Genomic DNA, 26564 nt, shown 5'->3' on the forward strand with positions numbered 1-26564 from the left:
TCGGCCTGGGAAGCACTCGGGGAGTGTCCCTCATAGGAGAGGTCGCCGGGGGGCTGGGGCGAATCGGTGCTGGTTTATCTGTGGCGATGGCCAATGGCCGTGCCGTCCTGGTAGAAGCGTAGCTAGGGGGCCCACTGCCTCCCAAGACTGGACACTGTGAGGGCCACCTGATGACCGTGCAGGCTGCGCCGGAGGGTCACTCATACCTGTTCCCCCTTCGGGGAGCCTCCCTGTACTTTGTGTGTGTGTGTGTGGGAAGGTGTCCTGGTCAGTTAGGACATCCAGTACCCACAGCTGCAGTAATTGGTTTGGGGGGCCTGCGGCCCAAGCCAGTCAGAGCAGAGTGGATCCGAGGTTATGGGCGGAGGCGACTCCATTCCTCTGGTCTCAAACCCGAGGGCCTGTCAACCTGGAGCCACCAGCAGCAATTTCAGCCCCACCGGGAGCCTGAAACGAGGCCACGTGCAGAGACCAGAGCCCAAGGATAGCGCGGGCTGGAGCCTGGAGCCATCCCCGGGCCCAGGTTCTGCCTGCCGACCGTGCAGGCGCTGGAACTGGTTAAAACCGAGCCGTGGTTCGGGACAGAACACTCAGGAGGTGCTGGAGCCGGGGGCGAGGCTGGGCGTGTCGGAAGCCCCGCACTGACCCCCCTCAGAAGCACGCATCTCTCGGCTGGGGCCGGGGTGTCCCGAGTCTCATGTGGTGACTCCAGCGCTGGTCCAGCACCGCACGGCTCCGGCTGCGTCCTTACTGCGTCATTTGCTCCATTTTCCCGATTGATCGGAGTTTTGAAAATCAGGGACAGATACAAAGGGGGGGGGGTCGTGAAAATAATAAAAGGAGTCCTTGGCGGGCAGGCTTGGGGACCGCCGGCCTAAACGTCTTCTCCAGTGTCCGCCACCAGGTCTGCAGGCACACAGCCAGAGCCCTGGACGGGGCGGGCTTGCCTCCCCAGCTGCCAGCGGAAGGGGGCAGGCGGGGACAGTGTGCCGTGTGCTGCTGGATGCCCTCTGTTCTCCCCGACGCCCTCGCCTGCGCGGCCGGGGACGGAGACGCAGAGACTCTCCACATGCCTTACTCAGGTTTGTGTTTCTGGGCCTGAGCGCCGTGCCCTGCGGAAAACGTGTGAGAGAATGACCGAAGGGCAGTAATGACAGCGAGGCAAGCACAGTCTGCCCTGGGGATCGTCCGGTGACATCGGCCACAGGTCACCTGGACACCTGCCGTGCCCCCTCCTCCCGAAGGAGGCTCTGAGCAGGGCCGTTAACTGGGCAACGCAGGGAGGCCACCCCAGCAGGGACCGGGGTGGGGGCGAGTCACAGAGAGAGGCTCTGGGGGGTCTGCTAGCCGCACCCGAGGAGGTGGCCGCACAGGGCCCCAGCCCCAGTCCCTGGGCGAGGGGGAGACGCCGGGAGCCTGGAGCGCGAGGCTTCCGCGGGTGCGGTCAGCTGAGCTGCTCTGAGCCGGGGCGGATGGGACAGGCCGCTCGGGCGGAGGACCAGGCGGCCGCGGAGCCCGGCCTTGGTCATCGTCTCTGGGGGAGGCCGCACCTCCTGCGTGCGCAGCGGGCCAGGCGGGGGGCTGGCCCAGCCACGTCGGGGGCCAGCACTCTGGTCACTAGCGGGACAGGGGTCCCGACAGAGGAAGGCAAGGGCTGAAGCCCACGCCCGGCTGCTTTCCTGCTCGCTGTGGGTGGAGAGCAAGGCCAGCTCAGGGCTGCCTGCAGGCCGCCAGCAGGTGTGGGCAGCCGGAGGGCAGCCCGTGCTGACCGGCCCCGCCTCCCTCGCCTGCTGCCCTGACGTTTCCTCGGCCCCTTCCTGTCTCCCGTCCCAAGCCCCCAGCTTGTGGAAACCGTTATCATATTTTTTGTCTGAAGAAGCATCATTAGAAATAAAAATCGTAAAGCTCATGCTACCAGTTGGGCCCTCCCTGCTGTGCCATAAGCTCTTAAATAATTATTGTATCGCGGTATAATCGACATGCATTGTTTTCAGGTATGCGGCGTAATGATTAGATATTGGCGTGCACTGTGACACGATCACCACACGAGGTCGAGTCGCCATCCATCACCTTGCACCGTTGTGAAACTTCTTTTCCTTTTTTTTCTCGCGAATGAGCACATTTAAGATTTACTCTTAGCAACTCACAAACATGCAGCACAGAATCACTCGCTAGCCACCTGTATCTTCATAATGCGGCGTATCATTCCCTGTGACTTATTTTGTTTTATAGCTGGAACTTTGCACCTTTTAACCCTCCAAGCCTGCCTGTCGTCCCCTTTGGCGACCGCCGATCTGTTCTCTGTATCTACGAGCTTGTCTTTTTGCTCTTTAGATTCCGCACGCACAGCCCACCTTCCTTCGCTCAGCATGACGCCCGCGAGCCCCCTCCCCACCCTCCAAGGGCAGGGTTTCCTTTTCGATGGCCGAATAGTGTTCTGTCGCGGATATGCACGCACCGGCGCTCCCCCTTCTCTGCGGGCCAACCCCGGTCTGAAAATATTAAATGGAAAATTCCAGAAAGAAACGCTTCGTAAGTCTTAAGCGGGGCGCCGTGCTGAGTGACGTGACGAACTCCCCCGCCGGCCTTGCCGCCTCCCTCGTGGGGCGCGAGTCATTGCTTTGTCCACACCGTGCCACATCCACGCTGCGGACGCCACCGTCCCCTCGATCACAGTGCTTGGCTTCAGGTCACCCCTCTTTTGCTTGATAACGAAAGCTCAAGGCAGTGATGGTGGCCGTCCGGAGACGCCAGAGAAGCCGAACGATGCTTCCGACACGGCGCCCATACGTTTCGGTGCTTCCGTGGTCTCGGGCATCCACTGGAGGACTTTGGATGAGGGGGGGCGGCGGTACCACCGCTTCTTTATCCATTCGCCTGTCGACGGAGACCCAGGTTGCCTCCGTATCTTGGCTGTTGGTCAGTACTGCTACGTCGAACACGGGGGCGCATGGGTCTCTTTGAATTAGTATTTTCGTTTTCTTCGGATACATACCCAGAGGTGGAGTTGCTGGATCATATGATAGCTCCATTTTCTTTCTTTCTTTCTTTCTTTCTTTCTTTCTTTCTTTCTTTCTTTCTTTCTTTCTTTTCTTTCTTTCTTTCTTTCTTCTTTCTTTCTTTCTTTCTTTCTTTCTTCTTTCTAGTGGCTGCACCAATTCACATTCCCACCAACAGTGCACAAGTGTTCCCTTTTCTCCCGCATCCTCACCGACCCTTGTGACTTCCCGTCTCGGCCATGGCCCTTCTGACAGATGCGAGGCGACGTCTCGCTGCGGTTTTAACGTGCGTGTTCCAGGCGATCGGTGACGCTGAGCATCTTTTCATGCGCCTGTTGGCCGTCTTCGGGTCTTCTTTGGGGAAAACGTCTGTTCAGGTCCTCGGCCCGTTTTTTAACTGGATTCTTTTTACTGTTAAGTTGCGTGAATTCTCTCTATAGTTTGGACATTAACCGCTTGTCCGATACGCGACTTGCAAATGCGTTATCCCGTTCGGTGGGTGGTTGCCTCTCCGTTCCGTGGATGGTTTCCTTTGCTGCGCGGAAGCTTCTTAAACGGATTTAATCCCACTTATTTATTTTTGCCGTTGTTGGCTTTGCGTTTGGCGTCAGACCCAAGAAATCGTTGCCGAAATCAATGTCATGAACCTGTTTCCCCCCGGGAGATTTTATGGTTTCAAGTCTCCGTTCTGAGTTCATTTTAGTGTGTGGGATAAAATAGGAGACCAGTTTTATTCTTTTGCATGCGGCTGTTCAGTTTACTGTGCTATCCCCATTGTGTTAGTCTTGCCCTTTTCGTCATAAATTAATCGACCATACATGTTTGCTTCTTGGGCCCCTATTTTGTTCCATTGATCTATGGGCCTGTTTTTATGCCACTGTCACACCAAACTGATCGCTGCGGCTTCGTACTACGGGTTGGAATCAGGGACCGTGATACCCCCGGCTTCGTTATTCTTTCCTGCGAATGCTTTTATTTTTTTAACTGAAAAAAAAAGAGAGAGAAAAATATGGGAAGCCACAAAGACAGAAATACTAATCTGTGCCAATTAATCACTTTAAGATCTTTTAATATTACGTTTTTAAGAAAAAAATGGTTTTGTAAAAATAATGCATTCTTGTTATAAGTGAATTCAAAAAAAGTACCAAAAAGCACACGAATTAGGTGAACATCTTTCAAGATATAGATACAAATAGAAGAGAGAGAGAGAGATTTTTTAAAAATGGATCCTTCTCTTGAAGCTCATTTTAATTTTAATAGTGCATTAATAATTTTATTTGCACCTGAAGGAATTGCTGAACTTTAAATAACAATTTGTCATACAAATAATATTTCCCGAAAGATCTCTTTAATGTTAGAAATGTATACAGACATCAGGAGGCTAGAGTCCTTAGTGTTTTTTTGTTTTTTTTTTTAAACACGATTTTTGTGAAAACCAAGTGGGAATATTGACTTTGGCAGGTGTAGGTGTCGGCTCCCACCTGGCTTCCCTCCACCTGCCCCCAACTCTGAGTTTGGGGAGGTGTTACTTTTGTCTTGTTATCGTTCAGGGTCTACGCTGGCTTCTCTCCTGTCGGCTCTCTGCCCGTTCGATTTTGCCTCCTGTGGGCTCCTCGCCGGGCTGCCTCCCACTTCCCCCGATGCCCACACACGCCTTCTCCTGGGGGGGAAGATGGAGAGTCAACTGCCACCTCTCTGTCTCTCGCGTGCGCATGCTGCCTCTCGGTGCCTCTCGCGTCGAGGCCGGGGCTCCGCTGGGTGCTGGAGGCTTCCGTCCGTCCACCTGCACTGGGGGTGGGCAGGCGGACCATACAGCCCTGCACAGCCCAGCCTCAGGGGGCCAGGCCTGGATCCTGAACAGGCGCTGGTTCAGGGTCATCTCTGTTCCAGTCCAGGAGACCCACAGGGGTCCTCATGGAGCTCCTACCCCTTGTTCCCTTGAATCCTCCATCTCTCCTTGATCTGGGGTTTATCCATTTACCTCCGAGAAGTCTCTCATCCCAAAGGGAGAGTTTAGAAGACATAGGAGAAGCCCGGAAAAGCAATCGAACGGGAGAGGGAGGAGCGCAGCATGGGTCGGCCCGGGTCACAGGCTGTGTAGGAAGAACGCCACCCACTCACCGTGAAAAGCCGCCGTGGGCTGCGGGCCAGGGTGCCAGGCCCGGACATCCCCTCTCAAGACTTCCCGAGCTCCTGGTTCTGCACTTTGGATTTCCAAGCCCCTGGGTTTCCAAGCCGCGTGTCGCTTTGTCCCTGACTTTTGGCCGTCACTTGGTATTTTCACCGGGACGCCTTTGGTCGACGGAAACCCAACTCAAACCAGATCTGAAAGAAACAACCGGGGTGGGGGGGGGTGCGTCTGCAGCTCCGCCGGACTCGAGAGCGTCAGGCGGCGCCCCCAGGAAGCCGAGCTCCGCTCCCCTTTCAGAAGGGTTGTGAGATTTATCAAACCAATCCGCAGGGCACCCAGTTAAATCTGAGTCTCAGATAAAAAATCAAAACACGATTGAAGCGGAAGTCTGTCCCGCGCAACACTGAGGACCCTCTTACACGAAGGCATCATTGGTTGTTTATTTGAAATTCAGATTTACCTGAGCGTCCCGCGTCTAGTCTGGTGACCTTACTGTGTGTCGCTGGCCCCATTCCTGCCTCGTGCAGATAGCAAGGGAGTGTAGATGCCGCAGCCCACGGCCTGTGCATGGCCCAGGAAGCCGGATGAGGAGAGGGCGTCGGGCTCATGGCTCTGCCGGGGACACCTTGGGAGGACTCCGTTGGGTCCGGCGTGGGTCGCTGTGGTAGCAGCATCGGGAGGGGCCTGGAGAGCCCTCTTGCCGCCCATCCTCCCCAAGAGCCTCCCCTCCCCCTCCAATTCCTGGCTATGAACAGTTGAGATGTTCCCAGCCTTTGTCAAGAGTGGTGTCCACGCAGCTTCGAGACAAATGCTCCCTTTGCGAATTAGATTCCTACCGCGGAGCCCCTCCTCCTGGGGTTGGCGCGAGGGGCGGTTGTCTGTCCCTGGGGTATTGCACCAACTCAGTGGGTCTCTCCCCAAAGCAGAAGATGCTGGCTCCGGACCCGCGTGGGTCCACCACGCAAGTCAAACACACGTACTGAGAGCTTCGGCCTTTTCACGCAGTGCCTACCGGTCCTCAGAAAGCACGGCGGTCTCGTTAATAGAAATAACACGTTTAGCAGTTGTTATTCCATGTTCTGGAGAAGGGAACATCCTCCCAAAAGTTTTTCCAATCACCGAGTTATCCCAGAAGCAAGTCCTCCCCCAAGAATCCCAAGGCGAGAGTAGTGTTTACAACCAGCGTTTCGCAGGCCGTCTGCTCCGACGCCCACCCGGGTGAGCGAGCGAAGTTAGAGAGAGACGCGAGTGGACCCGCCCACGAAGTGACTTCGCGCTCTCAAAAATAAACCCGGACTGTAGTGCTTTCCTTGGCTCCCCCACAGCAAACTGCTAAAATTACTCTCAGCGCCTCAAAAAGAATCCAAGGCCTCCGCCGCCTCTCTGTCCTTAGCCACGTCTGAGTCCCTGCAAATATCCTGACTTAACGTGTGGCCCTGGAGGGCATTCGCGGTATCCTGAAGTGCCGTGTAAGGACCGGGCCGGTGCCCCCTGCCCAACTCTTGAATTTGAGCCACGTTCCGGGCCTGCTGGAGCAAGCCTGAGCAGCTGTGGCCGCTGCCCCCTCCCCTGGTCACCGGAAGCAGGAAGCCCCTTGGGCTGGGGCCTCAGGTGAGGCGGAAGCCGCCGTGGGCCGGGGTCTGGCTGCAGCCCCCTCTCTGAGGCCGTGTGTGCGCAGGCTGCCCCTGGACACCACTGTCCTCCGCCCTCACTTTGGGTGGCGTCTTGGTGGAGAGTTTCCTGAGAAAGACTGCTCCCGGGCCTCGCGGCTGGCTTTCTCATCCCCGGACAGGGCTCCGCTGTTGCCGTTCCCTCCGCCCTCTGTCCTCCCCGCGGCAGCCTCCTTCCCGCCCCCGCCACAGGCCCCGAATTCCCTGAGCAGCTCCCTTCAGGGATGTCCTCTGCCCAGCAGACCGGCCCCTGGGCCTCTCCCCGGGGGCCGCCTGTTCAGGACCCTGGGCCTGGAGGAGGGTGTTTGTGTGGCAGTGGGGAGTGTGGCACTTTGCTGCAGGAAGGAGCCCAACGTGTGTCCCCGAGGGTCCCCCAGGTCTAGAGCAGCTGAACGGCAGGTGCCCGGGGGGGGGGACCCCGGGGCCCGCCCGCTGCCTGGGAGGCGAGCGGACACATCCGTGCTCAGGTGACCTCGGTGCACCCGGCTTTACGATGACCTCAGCCGTCCATCCCAACACGTGCTCGTCCGTGTCTGAGCTGGAGGGGGAGGAGGCCCACCACAGGCCCCGAGCCCCGGGGCCCAGAGTCTGCTGTTGGGGGGGGGGGGGGGTGGGCGGCGACCGTGGCCTCGAACTTCCCGGTGCCCCCTTCCTCCCTCCCTGGTGACTGTGCCCAGCCCCGGCCGTGAGGAGGGCAGCTGTCATTGGGACCCCTCCCTGGACACGGAGAGCTCCGGCAGACAGAGTGACATGGCAGGGCTTGCTCCTCTCCCCACCCTGCCCCTGCCCCGCCCTGGGCCCCAGGAGGCTGGTCCGCGTGATGCTCCTGCAGCTGCCTGGGCCGGTCCATCCGTGGGACCAGATGAGGTGGGTCATTTACCACCCCGGGTGTGAAGGATCCGCCTGGGCCGGCCGCTCAGCCCTCTCCTCTGCCCGCGCTTTGTCCCTGCGCCCTGTCTCTGAGCACTTGCATGCCTGCCTCCCCCAGCCGGAGCCCCCCGAGGGGAGGCAGGCTCCATTCCGGACCTTTACTGTTGTTCCTGTGTTCTTCCCGGCTGCCCTGGGAGACAGAGGTGACCCCCCACACACACACGCGCGCGCACATGCACACACACAGACGCACACACGCTCACACGCGCGCGCGCGCGCACACACACACGCGCACGCGCACACATGCAGAACGGCCCGGAGCACCGGCCCTGCTGGGCGCAGAGACACAGGTTGACAGTCCTGCAGATGGCCCTGGCTTCAGGCATCTGCTGCAGAGTGTCTCCCAGATGCGACTTCCAGACAGAGCTCAACCCACTCCTGGTACGTGCCAGCTACCTGGGTGGTCTGGCATCAGAATGAAATGCAGAGGCCGGAAGGAGCCCGGGTTCAAACTGCCACCAATTTCCTGATCGTTCCTTCTGGAGCTCCAGGCAAACCCACTGGTTGAGTGGGGGAAAAAACAGACCCCTCGCTTAAAACCAGATGTCGGCATCTGTCCTGAGCCAGCCCAGGGAGACGAAAGCCCCTGCCCCCCACTCCTCCCCCGGTTACCCTGCAGACGGGGTCAGCCACCACCGTCCACACAGCCCACAAGGGAGAGCCTGGGCAGAGGAAGCAACGTCCTAGCTAAACTGGGTTTTGACTTTTTTTTTTGTTTTTTTGGGTTTTTGGTGTTTTTTTTTTTTTCTTTAAATAGAAAGGAAATTCAGCTCACTCCATCCTGGTCCTCCTCCTTCTGGGTTCCGAGTGGGCACCTTGGGGACCTCACCCAGGCTCAGCCTCCCAACACAGAGTGGCTGCAGCGCCCACGGGGATGGAGCAAGGACGGTGTGGGGGAGGGAGGGGGCGCTCCCTCCCTCCCGGGGGAGGCGGGGAGGGGCCGACTGGCATTTGGCCGACCCGGGATCGCAGAGCACCACTCGTCCAGGCACACCGGGCATCTCTGTGGCACGTGGAAAGCAGAAGACGAGGGTGACCAGACAACCCATTGAGTGAGAAGGGGGGCTTATGGCCTCGCCTTCCCCTACATCTTCCACTGGCCTGTGCCGACAGTGGGCAGCGGCTGGGGCAGGAGCTGTCCCTCTGGGTCGGGTGCCAGAGCTTTAAGCTCTGCCTGGGATGAGAGGCTACTGCGCCTGACGGCCCTGCTCCCACATCTTGGTGGCCGGCTTCCTGTGGATCTTCAGGCACATGGGGCGCAGCTCATCCAGGGTTCCTGCAACAGGGGACTAGCTTGGCCTGAGCCACCATCATGCAACAGAACCGGAGAGACACCCTGCGCCCTGACGGGAGCTGTCCCCAAGACAGATCGTTAAGGGGAGAGAAGCAAGAGAGGACCCCCCTGTGTGGCGTGTGGCATGTGGTGTGCGGCCCCGTGTCAGGGAGCACAGACCAGCTTTGGCAAGACACAGGAAGCTGGCCAGAGGGTTGCCTCTGCGGAGGACACTGGGGACCCTCTGGTACTGTCCGAAGCTCCTTTTCTTGATTTGATTTTTTTTTTTTTCATTTTGGACATCGCCTTAATATCTAACACCTGAGACGCAACACAGACTGATGGTTAAGGTGCTGACTTTAAACCAGATTCCCTGGCTTCGAGTCCAGGCTCTGCCTCTCACTAGTGGTACTGAACGCATTATTTATGACTCTTTCCCGTAAAAACCGTGATCCTACTCTCCTTCCCCCCTTCGCCTCTCCTCCCCGCATGACTGCCCGACGCCAGCAGATAGCCTTCTGACTCCCCGTAATACCCGACAGGAAGTTCCTCTACTTGGTGCAGATTTTTCACGATTTACTGATGGTTCTTATTTAAAAGGTGAAAATGGTAAACACTGTGCTGGTTACGCAATTGTAACTCCTTTTGAAGTCATCGAGTCAACACCCCTACCCCGGGTTACTTCTACGGAACAGGTTTGTACAGACCAGAGTTCGTTCTGTCTGTCTGTCTGTCTGTCTGTCTCTCTCTCTCTCTCTCTCTCAAACCAATAGTCACTAGGTTTCCAGTACTGCTTTTCCTTTTCTGGGATCAATCGTTGGGTACTTCCAGTCAATGTTTCAGGTTGTCATCTCGGGGAGCACTCTGTTGGACCATGACAGAGGTCGTTGGCTCCTCTGGGGGCAGCGTTTTTGATATAAACACCAGCGAGGCAAAAACGAAAACATTTACACAGAAAGCTGGTTTGCGTCTGGGGTCGCCCGGGACTTTGTGATGCTGTGGAAACAGTGAGATTTTCTTACCTCTAATGGGGAAACGATGTTAAATGGCTCTTGTATCCAAAATGCGTTAGACACCGTATTCTTGCCAGCCGCCTGAGCTATCATTACGATCCCTGGACACTCCAAACTTGACTCTCTAGGGGCCAAAGGAAACCACCTCACTGGTATCTCCATCAAAATAACTATTGGTTAGATTCAAGAGAGAGAGAGAGCTCTGATTTGGCCAAATAACAAACAAGACCTACCAGAGATTCTAGGATTCCCACGCCTTACCACTGTGCATGCATTAAACTGTTGGTCTACTGACAAATGATGGCTTTTATGAACCAATATTGGCGGGGAAATATTAACAAGGCGGGAAAAGTGCCCCACCTCGCTTATCCCACTTGCCCAAAACACAGCCCAGGGAGAGCTGTTCGCACTTTAATTTGCCTGATAAGCCCTCGGGATTTGGCAAACGGATGTCATACAGCTCCCCCCATCTCAGGGATGTAAATACGTTTTAGCCATGGTCTGTATGTGTTCTCACTGGACTGAAAAAGGAGGTGCCTGTGCGATGAGCCCACGTCCCCTGCGGCACATGGACGAAGGCCTCTGGAGAAGGAGAAACCCAGTCGCAAACAATTAGGGAACAAATGTGCTGGCGACAACCGTCTTCTGATCTGTACGGCTGGTTACCTTCAGTCCAGGCGTCTGGTTTAGAACCACCATACAGACTAAGCTTGTTGAGGTTTCTACTTTTGCCCTGTGTACATGTCGTTGAGCTCTGTGCCTGCTGCTTGTCGAATGTGGCCTCGAGCGGTTCCCGGTCTGGGCGCCTTCCCTTTGGGGTGGCACGCAACACCCAGGAAAGCTCTTTCCTGGCACTTTTGGAAAACCTTCCCCATCATAAAATACAACAATCCTAGTACCTACCTCGTAGGAGGGGTGTATGAGAGCATATATGGAAAACACAGAACACAGTGTACAGGAAGCATTCAATAAACGTTAGCTTTTACCGGAGGAGCCGGGGGTGAGGGGGAGATCGAAGAGGGTAAAGGGAATCAAATATATGGTGCTGGAAGGAGACCAGACTCTGGGCGGTGAGCACACCATGCAACATACAGAGGTCATATTATAGAAGTGTACACTTAAAACATATAATTTTATTAACCAATTTCAGACCAACAAATTGAATTAAAATATTGAAAAGTTTGCTTTAAAATTATATATTGTCTAAAATTATACACACATGTATATAATCATTCTATAGGTTTGGATGTGTTAATTTTTTGTTCTTCCAACCTGATCTGCCCTGGAGAGAAATATTCAGGACTTCCTAGAGGAGAAAAAAGCCCACCCAGAAGCGTCATCACGAATTCCCAGCCCGAATGTGCCGGGCTTTGTGCAAAAGGGTGGAAGGGCCGATACTGCGGGCTCTTGGAGATATTTTTCCAAGAGTGAGGCAGAGTGAGAGTTAATCCATCCTCACTCTCCATACTGACCCCTCGTGGGGTCAAGGCTAACTTTAGAAGTGCCCAGTACAGAATGTGGCATATGGCTGACTCCCAGGACATGCTTACTGAATTAAGGAGGCAGCTGACCTCCTGGCTGGGGAAATGGTGCATCCTGAAATGAAGACGAAGCAGAGAGGCTAGACCTGTGAGTTTGGACTCAGTTTCAAAGTATCTCTGTAGCAACAAAATATGGTGGGGTACAGGAAAGAGAAATGAGTCCCTAACTACTGGCGGTCTCTGATCCGTCATTTGACACACAAGGCTGACCTTTCTAGAATCTTTATATAGAAAGGGTCTTAAAGTTTGAACTGAGGCCACTAAATACAGGTCCCTGTCTAAAGAAAAATAGGCCATAGAGCCGATCTATATAAAATGATTCTTCCTTATCACTCGTTACTACTTGAAATGATCTCACTTACTATTTATTGCCCATCTCTTCCACTTAAATGGAAATTCTCTAAATTCAGGGGCCTGGCCCATTTCGTTTATTACTCACTCTGTAGCATGCAGATAGTGCTGTTCAATATTTATTCACTCAATTCCTCAACAGAAAATAAGTAGATAATAAATACTGAAGGACCAAATGAGTCGATACTTGGAGGAGTGCTTTGCTGTATTATTTTAGTGGCGTTTTACTATAATACTGAAGATGTCCCGTGGGGGCGGGGCGGGGAAAGACACTGAAAGACTTGAAAACGTCTGCCAAATAGCTAAGACAGGCATCGGGGTCACAGCCTGCTCGCTTTTATTTCCCTGGAAGTGTTTTTGAAGAACTTTGCAATAGTTATCGTCACAGCCCTAGGTCATCTCATTATTAATGTCCCCTCGAGGTTATGGTAACTTTCCTGAAGCCTGATTATCACCCAGTGTCTTATTTAAAGCCTCGGAAACTTTGCATTACCCCCTCTTGATTCTGGTAACAGTGTCTGATAGAGCTACACTGCAATATCACATTTTGCCAGCAGGTGTCACTGTCTAATATGTGATCTTGTGTGAAACAGAAGTTTACGGCCCAGAGTCTACGAAATGAATCAAATGTACTAATTCACGAATGCCATAAGGTCAAAGTTCTGTAAGATTAGGTCCAATCTGCTTCAGTTTCACACCATCAGATAAGTACATCGTATGTTTGGGATGCAAATGGGCGTAAGTTTTATGAATACGCTTCAGTGTTCTTTCCGTTTGGGTGGGTCCTGCCCCTCTTCTGTGGACCCCATGCTTTTCATGAAACCTCTTTTCATTATTGTCAGTAATAATGTCTAAAATATGTCTACCACCTCAAAATTCCTCCAAACCTTCTGATTTCATTCTAACACTCTCCCCTGCACACTTTATGCTCAATTAGTGTTCATTGAGTGATTGCCCCCACCCCAAATTCTGGGAAACTATTCTGCAGATGAAAAAGCTGAGTCTCAGAGAGGTTAAGTAACGTGCTTGAGGTCTCACAGCTGGTGAATGGCCGCGCTGGGGCGCGTAGCTTGTCTAGGACCCAGTCCCTTGCCTGTTCTCTCCAGTCAGCGAGGGACACAGAGAAGGTAGGGCCCTCATGCTTATGGGGCGGTTACATTCTAGGGGCCCAGAGGGCGTCCAGCATATCACTGCACAGACTTTTCATCATCAGGAAAAGCAGCCAATGCTCATTTGCTATCTAATAAGTTCTCCCTGTCACTTTCCCGAGACAGATTAGAGACATGAGCAAATTGTACTGACGCCAGTGATGAAATGTGTGTGTGGAGGTGGATGCGGGGGGGTGGTGGGGGGAGTTTGGGGGTGGAGGTTGTACCACCAGAAGCCCGGAGCCACCCACCTCCCTATTCACCCTTGGGGAACACAGATATTTGGTTTAATACTTGAGTCAGTCTTCAAATTCCTGGGTGGTGTTTATCAGCTGATGTCACGGTTTTGCAAGATGATGTATCTTTTTTAACAAACAATAGTATCAGCACTGATATGATGAGCATACACCCCTTTCACACAAGTTGGCCTCCACGACTGCTCGGCACTGCTCCAGGACGTAACCCGGTTTCTGCTCCATGACCAGCTTCCCAGCATCATCTGCCCCCTGGCTCTTGGAGGAGAGGAAGGCTCACTCCCCAGGATTTCTCTGGAAAATTTAGGTCAGCAGGATCTAATTACCTGAGTAGATCAGAGCTGAGATTTCAAGATTAATGCTGCAGGAAGGTGGGGCAGGAATGCTGACTTCTAATTAGGAACTGTGAGGGGCCTCCACATCAAAGGTGGGGCCCCTGCCCTCAAATGACCAGATCCTGCCACTTGAATTGCATGCATGCCATCTGCCCCGGTCTCCCCTGGAAAGTGTCCTCCAGGATAAAAGGCAAGGTCACCCTTCAAGAGGACAGCACCCGGCGAGGGATGCGTACTCTCTATGTGACGCGTCAACCAAGGCTACTCCTCCATGGGAGAGAAAGGAAGTACAGAGGTGGCTGTGCTTTCTCAGGACTACACTCTAGGGTATACCAGTAGCCCGGAAAGATCCTCTGTCACCTCCATGCTTTCACAGTTCTCCCCAGCACCGTAACATCTTGGAGCAAGGAACAGATCTCAGATTGCACGGTGGCCGAAAGGAGCCATGTACTCTTTGAAACTCCAAGCTCCCCTGGGTCGCTGGCAGGGGGGTCCGCCTGACTAGCCGCTTCGCCATTCCTAGACAGTCTGACCTGGGAGTGTCAAATGATTGGCCAGAATGGCCACTCAGGCCCACCCTGCCCATGGCAGCCTGTTGAGCCTGTGTTTTTAACATTCAAAACAAACCTAGAATGATTTTCAGCCCAGTGAAGGGAGGAGGCACTGAATTTTGGAAGCTATTAGAGTCCAGCTGGGCTCTAAGTTCTGCTAGGGCTGAGCCTCTGGGCACTTACCTCATCCTCAACTCTGCAATGAGTCTGGCCCTTACAGGTTCTGGCAAAGATGAAACCACATTATTTATAACAGCTTCTCCAATAATGCTAATTCCACATTCCCTTCGATGGACGCCGCACACAGTGAGCGGTGGAGGACTGTAAGCCTCTGTTCTTAAATCAGCTATCTCTTTCAAAGCTTCCCACTTCTATAGTGCCAGCGGCTGCTGTGTTGAGGGCAGGGGGAGAAGTCGTCAGAGGTGGGAATCTTCCAGGCCATCGTCCGATCATTCATTCATTCATTCAACAATCATCCGTGGAGTGCGGCCTGCTATACACCTGGAACCACCAGGCACTGGGATGCCGAGGTACCTGGGCCCTGCCTAGGGTCTGAGAGTCTTGCGACCTCGGTCCCTGTGGGTGCCGCAACGGAAACGCGCGCGTGCGTGGAGGGGGGCTCTAGCAGGGCGGGAGAGGCCCTGGACTCTCTGCCAGCCCAGGAACTCCTCTCCTGTGCCCTAGAATTACGGAACTTTAAGCTGCTGGGAATTTCAGATGAGGCAAGCAAGGCCTTGCTCCAAGGTTATTGCAATAACCCCCACCGTCCCCAGAGATCGTAAAAATTATTATTAGTAAGCCACCCTCCCCCGCGGGGGTCCTGGCACTGCCTCGGCCCTTCGGGTGTTGCAACGCCGGCCTCCGGCCCAGCGGAGGCCGCCCGGCGTTGCCCAAAGACGCCTCAGAATGAACCGGCGCTTGGGCGCCGCCCCGCACGCTCGCACGGACGCGGCCTCGCGCGCCCCGGCGGCCTCCGGGTGGGGCCGGGATAGGGCGGCTGCAGGGCGCGGCGGAGCGGGCGCTGGGCACGTGGGGCGCTGCCCCGCGCCCTGGCTGCCGGGCGCCAGGAGCGCGGGGCCCGCTGGCGTCGCGGCCGCACACAGCTGTCCATTGCACCGAGCCCGGGGGCGGGGCCAGGCAGGGGCGGGGCGGGGCGAGGCGGGGCCGGGAGGGGCGGGGCCAGGCCGGGAGGGGCGGGGCTTTAGGGGGCGGGGAGAGGGCGGGGCCCGGCCGAAGCCAGGGCGGGGGCGGGGCCATGCCGGGGCCGGGGCAGGGAGGGGCGGGGATAGGCTGGGCCGGCCCCGCCCCCGGCGCTTTTCTCGTTTTTCACTTTAAAGCCTTGGGTCGCTTTTCCTTCTTTCCCCAGAAGTCGCGCTCGGGCAGCCCGCGCGCTCGCAGCAGGAACCAGGCTCCAGGCGCTGGCGCCGGGGCCGCGGGGAGGAGGCGACTTCGCTCCCTGCGGCGGGCGCGGCCCGGGCGCCCTGCGCCTCTCGGCCCCGGAGAGCAGGCGGCGGCGGCGGCGGCCTCCCCGGCGCGGTAGGCAGGGCCGGGAGCGGGGACCGGGTGGCCGCGGGGGTCGCGGTACTTGGGGTCCGAGTGGGTGGGCGCGGGGCCGGGCGCCGGGGACCCTGTGGGCGTCCCGACTGGGGACCGCAGGGGACGCGGGGAGTGCAGCGCCCCCGCGGTGGCTCCGGGGAGCCCTCTTCGCGCCGCGGGTCCCGGGAGAAGGGGGCCGGGCGCCGCCCAGCGCCGCTGCCGGTGCTGCAGCTGCGGGCGCGGGCGGGTCGCCGCGGTCCTGCGTCCCACCTGCGGACGCGAGCCGGGGCGGGCGGCCGCCGCTGCTCCTGGGGTGCAGCCTCGGCGGCTGCAGACCCGGGGAAAGGGCCTGGGGTGCGCGGCGACGCACGCCAACTTCGAGGTGCCCGGGTGCCCCATAGCCCCCGCGACCGTCCCCGCGACCCAGGCGGGGGTGCCGACTTGCCCCCCTCCCCGCTCCGCGAAGTTAGTTTCGCTTTTCCCGCTGGTCGGGGCCAGCATCTTCGGGGCGGCCGGACTGGACCCCTCGGGGCTCCCGCGCCAGGCCCGCAGCGCTTCCCCGCGGGAGCCCGCGGGGCGACACCCTGGCGGCGCCACCCTCCCCGCCGCCCCGGAGCAGCTGCGGCTTCTCCCGGCAACCAGCGGAGAGTCGCGTGTTATGTCAGGAAATTGATTAACAGTGACCAACCAGGGCAGCCTGTGTCCGTCGGTGTAACTGTGGGATGGGTCACCCCGCTCCCAGGTGTGTGTGGGGACTTACTTACTTGGTAATTGTCCTGTTCAAGTTCAAGGCAATGGCTCCTCTGGATGCTAAGGCCTGCTTGGCCGGCGGCGGGAGAGTGCAAGGTGTGCGTGTGTGTGTGTGTGTGTGTGTGTGGTATGTTGTCTGTGTGACTGTGTCCGTCTGTGAGCCCACCTGTGTGGGCGTGCCTATGTGTGGATAAGTGTGTAAATGTGTGTATCTATGTGTGAGTGTATCTGAGCTGTGACTGTTTCTCTGTGTGCCTCTGTGAGTGCATGCTTGTCTCTGAGTGCATCTGTGTGTGTGTGTCTGTGAGTGTGTGTTTCAGAGTGAATCTTTGTGTGTCTCTGCATCTACGTGAGTGTGTCTGAGTGTTTTTAAAGTGCATCTGTGTGAGCGCACGCCTGTGTGGAGTGAACGTGTGTCTGTGAGTGAGTGCGTGTGCCGTCCGTGGCCACTTGGCAGGGGGGCCGCTGGCTCCTAACTTCAGTCTCTTGCTCCTCGAGTGGGCCGTGCTGGACCCCGTGCCCTGGATGTGGGGCGCCCTGCTGGTGCCAGCCGAGGACGGTGCTGGCGCTCTCCCTCCCTCCCTTTTTTTTCTGAGGATGAACTGTATGGTTTGGGGGTGAGTTGGCAGGGGCTGCTTCCTGAGTGAGTAATATTTAATTAAACACTCCAGCCGGTAGCATCAGAAACTGGTCATGAGCTGAGTTTTAACAGGTGTTGATGGTAAAAAAGCGCCATCCTGGTGACTAAGGTTTGGTGTCCCTGGAAGAATTCTCTCCTGTGGTAGGAGAGGGAAGGGAGCCCAGACCTCATCCCTGGTTGTTGGGTGTGAGAACAGTCGGCAAGGAAGGGGGCGGGCTGCCCCCCCCACCCCTCCCGTCCAGTCCCTTCCACGCTGGGTGGCAGGAAGTGCTGGATGAGGCATGAGGGGCATCGGGAGGCTTCTCCCCCTTGAGGAACGGAGCAGCGCGGGAAGCCCTGTCTCATTTACAGAATATCTATCTAGGCAGCTCTTCCTTTCCCAGCAGAGGCCCAGAGAGGGTGGCTGACTTGCCCAGATTGCACAGCCAGGGCCGTGGACCGAATGTGCAGAATCCTTGCTGTTGTCGTGGGTTCCTGTCCCCAGTGCTGAGGTCATGGGCCAGGCACTCCATGTCTCCCCAGCTGTAGAGTGATGGGCTGGATTAGATCATTTTAAGCACTTCCCTTGTTCTCATACTGCTTTTTCTTCTGCAGGGAGCATTTTACCCAGTAGATGGAGAGAGAGAGAGAGGAAGGGAGGGAGGGAGGGAGGGAGAGAGAGAAAGAGAGAGAGAGAGAGAGAGGACAGGAGGGACGGAGGGAAAGAGCATGCACATGGAAGGTGTGGAGCGGCCTAATGCACTAACTTTACACATCTTCATTTCTGTCCCAGGGCAGCACAGAGATGATAAGAGGGCGGCACATTGGCTGCAGGGGCTCTGACGGCCATGGGCAGGGACAGACCTGGCTTCAGGGAGCCTGAGGCTCTGAGGAGAATCCGTGTGTTCTGGGGTTCCATACTCTTAGGAAGGAGGGGTCCTACCGGGGGCTGCTGGTGATGTCACTTTGGAGCTGGGAGAGGCTGCGTTCCTTGGGCTTCTCCAGCAAGGCTGAGACCACCCTTCAGTGGGCTCCCCACAGCTGCCTTGTGAAACTCCAACGCCCCCTGGGGAATCAGCACAGATGTTTAATTTCTCCAGCAAAAAAAAGGTGGAGGCCAGCTGGTGGAGGCCAGCGCTGTCCCCTGCTCACCAAGGACGGTGCTGTGCTCCTCCTCCAGGGCAGGCAGAGACACCTGCTGATGGATTTTCACATTGAGCCAAACCTCCGATCCTTACAGTGTTCATGAGTCTACTCTAAGAATTTCACATCACTTCTTCCCAAGAAATAGGGTGTGGCTGCTGAGCGTGTATCAGTTTATCTTTTTGTTCCTGAAAATTTTGAGAATGAGCATCTTTACCAGACAAAAGCGCAGGGCAGGTATAGGTGTGCCTCAGCCTGCAGAGGGATACATAATCCTGTCCTTCCTCCTCACGCCTGACTGACAAAATCCAGACTTAAAGGGACTTTTTTTTGGACTTCCAGCTGAGTGCTCTCGCTTTCCCCAGTTATCCGATAGCATCCATTCTGATGTAAGCGTAGAAGTTCCACTCATAGGCAGGCGCCAGGCACTGTGCTGTTAAGCACTTCATGGATAAAGCCTTGTTGGAGGAGGAGAATGGTGATAATTCTGATGATGATGATGTTATAGTGTGTGCTGGTACCAGGCTCTGATCTGAGTCCTTGACGCATTAACCCTTGTCCTCTTCCCAAGAACCCTGGGCAGCAGGCAGCTTCTCCCGCCATCCAGCTTCTGCTGAGGCTGGAATGGCCACGTGACTTGGCCAAGGTCTCGCCACTACTGAGTGGCGGAGTAAAACTCTCACTCCGATTCTGCCACCCAAACTCTTAACCGGCGCCGTATACCCCCTCCATCGCCTTAGCCTTTTCTCCAGGGAGCATACAATTTTTTAAATGAAATTATTATTATGGAAAACTTCGAACATGTACCCAAGTTGAGAGAAGAGCACAAGGTCCCCTCACCAGCCTCAAGTGTCAGCACACATGTGCGTACACACCCGCACACGCACACACGTTCACACTGGATTATCCCACAGCCAACCTCAGAGGTGGGCCGTGACTCCCCTGGATGGCGAGGCAGGGTAAGCATACCCTTCCCGCCATGGAGCGGAGAGTAACTTCCTGGCCGTGACCAGGGAAAGGCAGCTCATTGGGGGTTTATCTTGTCCCTGACTCCTCACCTGAGAGCCTTTGAAAGCTTCTTACTTGTTTTGTTTTAAAAGTTCTGTTCGTTGCCCAATATGAGACATAACTGGGTCCACCAGTCACGAGACAAACCACGCCAACAGCAGGTTCAGGGCCCTGGGCCTCTCAGGAGGGAACTCTTTAAGGCACAACCCGGCTTTGTCCCCCAGGGAGGCCGGGCCTTGTGCAATGCAGACATGGGGATTTGAGTCAGGGCTGGACCGCAGGGGATGTGGAAACGGTTTGTCACAAGCTCTGGACCCGATCGACCTAAACCCAAGCTTAATCGTCCTGAATTCATGCGGGCTATGGGCGAAGAAGTGTGGGAGCCTCTGCCACCCCCAGGAGCATCTGCCGCCCACAGGCACCCCTGGGAAAATGCGGGATGCAGTGGGTGATCTGGGCCGCACCAGCTGTGGCAGACTGCTTGTGGCCACGCACCGCGGCCAGATCTGCTCTCGGGCGTCTGGTTGTTCAGAATGTTTCCTTGGGTCGCGTTGCATCTGTTTCCTGCCGGTCGGGACAGAGGCCGGCAGCGTCTTCGAGGTGGGATCCGCAGGTTTGGGAACCAGCTGGACGTGGGCGTGAAGAGGGGGGAAGGACCGCAGATGTCCGTGAGGTTCTCCGCTAGTTGGGGGTCATAGCGGATGATGACACCATAGTGAGGGGTCGGGACAGGGGGCCCGGAAGGGCCTTGAACCCGTCCCACGTGGAAATGGTTCATGCAGTGTGTCTAGATGGCAGCTAGACCTGGGGCTCGAGAGAGAGAGAGCTGGGCTGGAGGCAGACACTTTGGAGCCTTCATTCTAAGGAGCTCGAGGCCATCGACAGGAGAGTGCGTGGCAGGAGACGAGGCGTGCCCAGGGCATGTTGTCCTCACGAGTGCTCCTGCCAGGGCCCACCTGCTGCGGGAGACTACACGTATGGTGAGGCCGGCATGCCCCGGGGCCTCCCTGGGGGGCAGGAGGGTGCCCAAGAGCCATCTGGAAAGGCTCTCTGGTTCTGGGGTTTTATATTTCTCTCTCTCTTTTTTAAATCATGGTAAAATACACATAACATCAAATTTACCATCTTAACCATTTTTAAGTGTGATCACATGGTCGTGCAATCATCCGTCTCCGGAACTCTCTTCACCCCGAAAGACTGAAACTCTTAACACCCTTTCCCCTCTCTCTGGCCCCTGGCAAGCACCGTTCATTCTACTTGCTGTCTCTGTGAGTTGGACCGCTCGAGGTCCCTCAGATGAGTGGACTCCTCGGGATTGTCCTTCCGTGACTGGCTTGTCTCACTGAGCACAACGCCCTCAAGATTCGGCCATGTTGCCACGCTGCGGCACGGGTCAGTGTCCTTCCTTTTGAAGGCTGAGCGACAGTCCATTGTGTGGACCTGCCACATTTTGTTTCTCCATTCCTGCATCGGTGGACACTTGCTCTCTGGTTTTTTATTGCACTCCCTGAGTTACAGGCTCCAGGGAGAGGCCTCGTCATGTGCTTTTGGGGTGCTCATGGGCATGAAAGGGAACTTCTTGGGATCCTGCCCTGCCCAGCTTCACACTGTGATCACTGCTGCTCCGGCCGCTTGGAGATGAGCTGCGGCTGCTTGTGGGTCAGGGAAGCAGGGTCTCAGGGAAAGGAGCCGAGGACTGTGGCTTCACGTGGCCCCCGAGCCCCAGGGCTGCTGTCGGGGTGAGAAGAGAGGCCCCTCCAGCCACAGTCCAGCCTCATTGCCAGGTGAACACACCTGTTGTCCACGTCCTCACTTCCCCTGCACTTCTGGGTCTTTCCGGCAGCCCCCAGAGGTCACTGCCCTAGCCGTCTGCACTCAGCACTTTTTGGTCTGCACCCCCTCCTGCTTCTGCTGAGCCTCCACAGACCCTCCCCCAACCCCTCCACCCTTCCCCTCACCCCTCTCTGTCCACCCCCCTCTCACACAGGTGTCCCCCCTTTCAGCTCCTGTGGCAGAAGCCCTGCCCTCTACGTTTCATGCTGACAAGTCCAGCACCTTCCTCCCTGATGGGCTGCAAGCCCTCCTCAGCTTTTAAAAGCCGAGCTCCTCCCGTCTCCCCTCCTCCCAGACCTGCTTGCTCCTGTAGTGTTCTCTGCGCCAGAAGCCCGGCCTCCACCCCCACCCAGTGACCCAAGCCAGACACACGCTCACCCCCTCGAGGCGCCAGGGGCAGCTGGCTGTTGTCCCACAGGACTGTGGGCTCCAGGGAGCAGGACCGGGACACGTGGATCTTGTTCCTCACTGCGTGCCCTGTATGTGATGCACACAGCAGGTTCCTACCGGATACCCAATGGGCAAGCGAGTGCAGGCCGGGCCGGCGACTTGGTGGCTCTGAGCAGGGCTTGCAGACATCGAGACCTGGGCTCGGAGGCAGCGCTGGCACTTCCTGGCTGGGTGGCCTGGTTACAAGCCTCCCTTCCTAGCCTCGGCCCGCCCGACCTACCGCGCGGCCTGACCGTCCGCTCGCGGGCGGCTGCGAGGTTTCAGGGAGGTGATGTGCATCAGTGCCGGGCCAGTGGCCGGCCTACGGCAGGGCCGGCGGGTGTGGTGTCGGCCCTCAGACTCCCCCTTGCAGGGCCTGAGTGCCGGGTGTTCATTTCACAGACCAGAATCTCCCCCGTGACCCCATGCAAGGTCAGGAAGTCCAGCGTGAGCCTCCTCCTGTGAGCTGTTACTGGGCTACTTGTCATTCGCTCGTTCATTCAGACGTTTATGGAGCGCCTATTGTATGCATCCGATCTGCTGGGGCCGGGGATGCAGAAGATGGAGAGGGGGTCTCGCCCCCTCTCTGTCTAGCGGGAGAGATAGGCCTGTGTCCCGGGGTGGCGGTGCCCAGGGCGTTATGGGGGTGGTGATAGGGAGAAGGCAGGGGGAGCGAGGTGGGTGGGCGCTCCTGGTGGAGGGGTGGCATGTGGAAGGTGAGCACGGGCTAGTGTGTGGCTGGCGCGGGGCTGAGTGAGGCCACGGGCAAGAGGAGGCCAGTGGATGGGCCTACGGAGAGGGCAGGGGACATGGGGAGCGCCCCTGCGGGGTGAGCTCTGACCCGGACACCTCGGGGCAGTGGCTGAGGGCCTCTGGGGCGGCCACTCGTTCCCGCAGACTGTCTTCTCCTTCTGAGCCGTGGTCCCTGGGCCTTTCCCGTGGCGGAGGCTGCTTCCTGCAGCAGTCGCTCAATGCATCCTCACGATAAGAGCCAGGTTTAGACCCCGGAGAGCATGCTGGCCACAGCAGAGTCGGGGCGTGTGCGTGAGGGCGAACCCGTTCTCTGGCAGGATTTAGACGTTATGGGGCTGCGGAGAAACAGAAGTGGCCCCGGGTTTGTGGGGAAATGATGGCGCCCCAGCAGAAATGGGATCGGCGGCTCAGTGGAGACTCAGCTCCAGGAGGCCTCCTAACACTCCCAGTATGCCGACGTGCCCTGCGACACTGGCTAATGAGTGTGGTGTTCTTAACACTGGAGGTGAAGTCTGTAATGTAAAATGAACCATTTCAAGCGAGCGATTCAGAGGCGTTTAGTACCGTCAGGCTCCACGCCTGCGGATTCAACCAACCACGGACTGAAAAGATTGGAAAAACGGCTGTGTCGTTGCTGACGAGTCCTGCGTAGTCGGGCCGGCAGCGGTTCCGTCTGCCCTGACCACGCCCAGGCCTATTTTCCTCGTCATTATTCCCTGAGCAGTGCGGCATGGCAGCTAGTCACACGGCATTTACACGGTACGAGGCGTTGCACACAGTGCGGAGATGAGCTGGAGTGTGCGGGAGTGTGCAGGAGCGTGCGTGGGTCACGTGCCAGCACCGTGCGTGGATTTGGGAACCAGTCCCCTGCAGATACAGAGCGACAACTGAACATTCACAACCACCTGGTTCCAAAACGTTTTCATCACCCCGAGAGGGGACCCTGGAAGCCCCAGACACGCTCAGCAGCCACTCCGCTCGCTCCCTTCCCCGGCCCCGGGCAGCCACCAACCCGCTTTCCGTCTCGGTGGGTTTGCCTGCTCTGGGCATTTCTTACGAATGTCGCTGTGAGCTGCCGCGCGTGGCTTCTGGCTACTTGCGCTTGGCGTGACGGGTCGCAGTGTTTCCCGGGAGGATGCTGGATTTCCCTTCCTGCCCAGTGGGGGGCTGCTTGCACGTGGGAAGAGCTTGTCTGAAACACTCACCCGGGACTGCAGCCGCCTGCCTCTCTGTCCACCGCCACAGAAGACCCAGCCCTGTCCTCTTGCAGTCAGTGGTCTTTTCCGTTGTTTTTCATTTTTTCCAGCAATCTTTTAAAAATGCGCACATGGTATTGTCAGCTCCCTTTTTGAAGCCCATCAACAGTAACCATTGCTCTTAGGGTACATTTCCAAATCCGTGAGGTGGCCGTCAGGGCATGGCCTTGTCCCAGGCTTGCTTTGTGCGGGACCCTCCCACCCCATCTCTAGCAAGGATGCCACAGGCGTCCCCGCATGGACCAGCTCTGAGGTCGGGGGTCCGTACCTGGTGGAGCTGCATCTCCCCCGGGCCCTGCGGGAGTGAGGACTGTTTGCAGGATTATCTCTGACGGTCTTATTGGCCCGTCATGTTCTCTTCTCTTTTCCCCTCAGTATTTTCTGAGACCTGCCAGGCCCTGCAGTGGGGGGACCATCTCTGGCTCATTTGAGCGATGGCTGATGCTTCCTGCCGGTCTCTGGGGTGGTGTCACTGTGACCGGTGTTGAGCAGCAGTCATGCCATTTGCTCTCGTCCGCCCTCGCCTGGGTCCTGGCAGGGGAGTGCCCTGGAGCCATGGTGCCATGACTGCAGGCCGGGGGACAGTTGGTACGAAGGAGACTGGTGAGTTGTCCCAGGCGCGGGAGAAGACCTGAGCTGTCCCCACCTGAGGGGACATGGTCCCTGAGTCGTCGGAGCCCCCTGACAGCTCTTTCCTCCCTTTTCCTTTCCAGTCTCGGGCTAATGTTTAGCTTAGGGTGACGACTCCCTCTGCTCTGAGTGTGATTCTGCCAGGAACAGGCTTAACCGCTATTGAATGCCTACGGCGTGCCAGGCACTGTCCTCGCCGCTGACGGTGGGCCTCTGATCCTGCCGACTACCCTCGAGTCGGTCGTTGCCTCCCCATTGACGGAGGAGGAACGTGCGCTCCGGAGGCATTTTCTCAGTGGCCGGAGGTGACGCGAAGTTGGCCTGATCCCACAGCCTGTGTCCTTTCCACTGTGGCCGTCGAACACGCCAGCACCCTTCTGAGCGCTTGCTGTTTACCAGGCGTGGCACTGGAGGTGCGTGAAGCCGCCTAGGCCCTTGGGAATCTGCGATGGAGCAGATGCAGGCTACGGGTGTGTGCAGGAAGCAGCAGCTCACAGCCAGGTGTGCTGGGCGGGCACGGAGGGCCTCGTGTGACCCCAGGGAGCCTCATGGGACCCTGAGATTAAACGTGGGGTTCAGAGGATGGTGGTTTCTGTGTGGAGCAGGGACCTCGTGGCAGGTTCTTGGGGTGCCTAGGGGATTTCTAGGGGATGAGCCCCTGGATAGATCCGGAAGACCTGGGAATCACAGCCTTGCTCTGAGGGGTTACGCTTCTCCGAAGGTCGTCTCAGTTTGAGGATGTTTAAGGAGCTGTAATGAGAACGGTTGCCTGGTGTTTGTGGAAAAACCATCCTAAGCTGCCACGCAGGTGTGAAGTGTGTTCTAATTATGTATAAATTATGACCTGAAGATTATACATAAACGTCAGGATCCCTTTACAAAAACTTCCCGTCTTCGGAGAGATGGGATGTTCGAAAAGACGGGGTTTCCGCCTCTCCTTCCCGCTCCGTCCACTCGGGCCGACGGTGCACGGTTTTGTATGAACAACTCCCTTGCTGCCCCCGTCCGGCGCCCTCCAAGGGCCCCAGAAAGCCCGTCCTCCTCACCACCATGTCACACTGGGGGGTGTCTAGACAGCTCAGGGCAGAGGTTTTTGGCTTTTTTCTTTTTTTTTTTTTTAATTCCTTCATCGTTGTGCCAATACTCCGTGAATGCCCGCTCTGTCTGGGCCGTCACGGTGCCTGCGCTGAGACGCCCAGACAGCGGCGACCCAGGAGGCCACGTCTGAGCAGAGTCCTGGAGCACGGCTGGGCCCCCACCCCCACCCCAGGGGGTGTCTCGCCACCACGGAGGTTTTGCTTTGCTGTGGTGTTTACGTGTGTGTGTGTGTGTGTGTGTGTGTGTGCGTGTGTTTTAATGGAAAATTTTGAGCACATGCAAGAGCGGAGACGGGTGTGATGAGCCCCCCATCTTCGTCACCCCGCACGACGGGTACCACCCACCAGTCGTCTAGGTAATGCCTCCTTTCTGGAAAGATCAGGCTCAGGGATGACATCGAAGTCCCAGGATGGGTCTGTGGGGCTCTCGTGCTTTGGGGGTTTAAAACTGTAGTCTGGTCCCCTGGTCAGCTCCGACCAGGAGCGCCGAGCTTCCCGGGAATGGCGGCTTGCCAAGCTGGGCCGGGCGCCGTCCCAGTCCTTGGGAAAAACAGGCATGGAGCTGCTACGTCCCCTGGTCCCCACTTTCCCATGAGCCTCAGGGCTGTCACCCCAGAGTGACAGAGGAAAGCAGGCCATCCGAAGCCAAGCACTCCAACTTTGATTTTTTTTCTTTTTTAATTCGAGCAGGGGTAGGGTTCTGTACAAGGCTTAATTTCGAGGGAAAATCATTTAAACTGCTGAAAATAAGTTTGGGGACTCCTCTCCTAGAGGCAGACTGGGGGCTCATCTTCTCACATGCCCTCCTGCCTCTGCGCTCTCCCCAAAACACTTCGGTAACTGGCAGGAATCAAGGTCAAAACCAAGGCAAACTAGCAGCCCGGGGGTGGTTCTGCTGCAGCTTCGGAGATCCAGGTGTGACCCGGCTTTACCCACCAGGTTTAGGGGTTCGGGGTGTGATCTCTGTTTTCTTCCTGGCAAGGTGGGTTTGGAGCATCCATGGGGAATTTTCTGCTAGTGCCGATAAAATAGCTGTTTTTAGACAAAGTAGGGAAATGGACTCGTGTCCTCTCCTGAAGCCAGCGTGTCCGGAGGCACTGAGACAGGGCAGCTCTCTCGATGACGATGACTAGCGTCTGTGCTGGAGTAACCGCCTCCCCTGCATTGTTTACAAGACAAAGCAGGCAGCGCCCGACCCCCCTGGATGCTGGAGCAGGCGGAGGATGTCTCCTCAAGGCTCAGAGCGCACACAGCAGGAGCTGAGGCAGGTTCCTTTCCGGCAGTTTCGTCAAGGTGTGATTCACATGTCGCCCA

General features: G+C 56.9%; 1 protein-coding gene across 2 annotated transcripts in view; it reads left to right on the forward strand.

Annotated features, from left to right (window-relative positions):
* Positions 1-15544: 15544 nt before the first annotated feature.
* SPSB1 (splA/ryanodine receptor domain and SOCS box containing 1) overlaps positions 15545-26564 on the forward strand; it is a 61353-nt gene continuing 50333 nt past the window's right edge. The window contains exon 1 of one of the 2 annotated variants that reach the window (XM_036228345.1): positions 15545-15732. The gene's annotated coding sequence lies outside the window, so the exon portion shown is untranslated. The remainder of the gene's footprint in view (positions 15733-26564) is intronic. The other variant, XM_036228339.1, reaches the window with a different exon arrangement.

This window comes from Rousettus aegyptiacus, unplaced genomic scaffold, assembly GCF_014176215.1.
Source record: "Rousettus aegyptiacus isolate mRouAeg1 unplaced genomic scaffold, mRouAeg1.p scaffold_m13_p_1, whole genome shotgun sequence".
NCBI lineage: Eukaryota > Metazoa > Chordata > Mammalia > Chiroptera > Pteropodidae > Rousettus > Rousettus aegyptiacus.